We start from the raw sequence: 3087 nt of genomic DNA on the forward strand, positions 1-3087 counted from the left end.
TCCTTCTAGCATCATATATATAATTTCATAATTCAGAGCCCAATTTTACTGGTTTTAGATTTTTTTTTAAGGTGGGCTTTATGCCTGATGTGGGGCCCATCACAAGTTTGAACCCATGACCCTGAGATCAAGACCTGAGTTGAGATCAAGAGTCAGATGCCCAACTGACTGAGCCATCCAGGCACCCCTGGTTTGGGATGTTTTTAATTGCTAGATATTCATAATATGTTTTTCTATAATTTTAAAAATGACAAGCTCTTTAATTCACTTGTAATATTATACCTCCAAATTTGAGCATGCAGATTCCTTTACAAGATTTCCATTTTATAATGGAGTTTCCAGAACTCAACCACATGGACTTTTCCTACCCTAGGCAAGTTGAGTAGTTGATTCTTGTTAAATGTTTGCTTAATTTTTAATGCATCAACCTTAAGGGAAAGGAAAATAATAAAGCAATGGCCAATTACTTAAAAGATTAATAGATACAGATCTAGTAGAGTGAAAGGAAATTAGTTTCTTTAAAAAAATTTTTTTTATATTTTATTTATTTTTGGGAGACAGAGTGTGATCAGGGGAGGGGCAAAGAGAGAAAGAGACACAGAATCTGAAGCAGGCCAGGCTCTGAGCTGTCAGCACAGAGCTTGGACATGGGCTTAAACCTAGAGACTATGGACTGTGAGATCATGAGCTGAGCCTAAGTCAGATGCTCAACCAACTGAGCCACCCAGGTGCCCCAAAGGAATTTATTTTTAAAGCTAAATAGTTTGGTAATTTAAGAGTGCTGTATTCAGTTAGAGGTAAACCACATGTCTAAATCTATAAATCAGCCTCATTGTTTGTGCTGACTATTGTCAATAATCCTGCTGCTGCTCATAATTTGAATGTAATTGATTGCATTTCAAAAGTATCTAACACTTTAAATCAAGGTGTCTCACATTAAAATAACAACTAAAATCATAAACTAAATTGCATAATAGCTTAAGGAGAAAAGAAAATGTTTTCAGACTCTATGATATTTACAAAATAAATTTTATCTAAATTGGTAATTGCATTTAAACAAAAAAGACATAGATATATATAAAGAGTAACATCAAAAGGTCAATGTTGATTTCTTCTCATAAACTTTTGGGGTCTTGAATGTAAACAACTGTTTTTCATTAGAGGAAATAGATCTTAGAAGATAGCTTTATTTTCTAAACATCCTGACCCATCTTTGCACCATCACACGCAATACACACACACACGCGCGCGTGCACACACACAGAAATAAACATATTTTAGATATATTTTAAGTAAAAATTTTAAGAAATGTATTAGGAGATTGTTACTGGCTTAACAATACACATTTATGTCTTTAGAGATTCAAAGTGGGAGGACTAGCTGTAGAGACCCAATAGGCGGTCCTCCTCCTTAAGAAAACCATGGGTTGTAACTCTCTGATATAAAAAGCTTTGATTTGTTTCATTTAAGTTGACATTTAGGGACACTTGTGTGATTGCAAAACACCTTCTGTGGTTGTAATTAATCTATTTGATTTGTTATCATTTCCTTATGGGGATGATGCTAACATAAAGGCAATCCCTGAAGAGGTATTAGAGACTTCAGTCCTGGACAATTATTTCACATATTTCAAACTAACTTTTTTCTCTTCTCTGTAGTTATGTCATTTAATTCATATAGTGTCACCACTGAAACCCCAGCACATCCTCTACTGTGAACCATTTGTGGAAAGATTTGTTCTACACAATCCATTTTGTATGTTATAATGAAAGGGCTGAGCAGAAGGGATTTGTTAGACATAATTTACATCTATCGCATAGTCAAACCTTAATTATTTAGTGGCTGATTATCCTGTTTGGGAATTATTCAAGCATTTTGTTTCTACTCTGTCTCACTTTTGCTGACTCTTCAGCCATTTCACTAATCATTAGCACATCTGCCAAGAGTGGTTTGGGGATAGTAAAGCAGAGGATCACATTGTCCATCATTTTGCTATTTCTTAAAAGATTTAATAAAATCTTAAATGAGTGAGGGGATTGAAGCTTGTGTGTAAATCATGGATCTTAATGTTTTCATTACCCATGTTCTCTGTCTCCCAGGGACAATTAAAAGTTCCCTATTAAGTATCTATTAAGTACCATATGCTATGCTTATGCTAAGCATAAAATAAAACAATGTATATAAAAGTATTAAGTTTAACAACATTAAATGCACATATTTTTATGTTTATAACCCCAAAGAAAATTTCTCCAAAAGTGTGCTTTACAATAAAAATATAATGTCACATATGTAATTTTAAATTTTTTAGTGGCCCTATTAAAATCACTTTTTAAAAGTGAAATTGGCTTTAATTGTATATTTTATTTTATTCAGTATATCCAAAATATTATTAAAAGTATCATTCTTACATGTAAATGTAAAACAATTATTAATGATATATTCTATGCTCTCTTTTTCATTTAAGTCTTCAAAATTCATTGTGTATTTTATACGTAGCACATCTCAGAGCAGACTGTATCTCAAGTGCACAATAGCCACATGTATCGCTAATTGGCAACTGAGTTGAACATCTCAGATCTAGAATAATATACGTGAAACTGCTTGGCAGACAGGAGGGAGAGAGATTTACTTTTTACTATATATTCCCTTGCACTTTGGGAATTTTTTTGGTTTTGTTTTGTTTTCTAAAGTTTTTTGTTTGTTTGTTTTGATTTGTTTTGAGAGAGAGAGTGAGAGAGAGAGAGAGAGAGAGAGAGAGAGACAGAGTGAGCAGGGGAGGAGCGGGGAGGGGGGGTGGAGAGGATCCTGAGCAGGCTTTGTACTGTCAGCATATAGCCCGATGTGGGGCTTGAATTCAGGAACCATGAGATCATTATCTGAGCTGAAACCAAGAGTCAGATGCTTAGCCAAATGAGCCACCCAGGCACCCCCGTTTTGTTTAAAAACATTTTTTAAAATGTTTATTTATTTATTTTTGAGAGAGAGAGAGAGAGCACAAATAGGGAGGGGTAGAGAGAGGAGAAGAGAGAATCCCAAGCAGGCTCCATGCACACTCTGTGCTTTCAGCTCAGAGCCAGATGTGAGGCT

The sequence above is a fragment of the Suricata suricatta genome, chromosome 1, assembly GCF_006229205.1.
Source record: "Suricata suricatta isolate VVHF042 chromosome 1, meerkat_22Aug2017_6uvM2_HiC, whole genome shotgun sequence".
NCBI classification, from domain to species: domain Eukaryota; kingdom Metazoa; phylum Chordata; class Mammalia; order Carnivora; family Herpestidae; genus Suricata; species Suricata suricatta.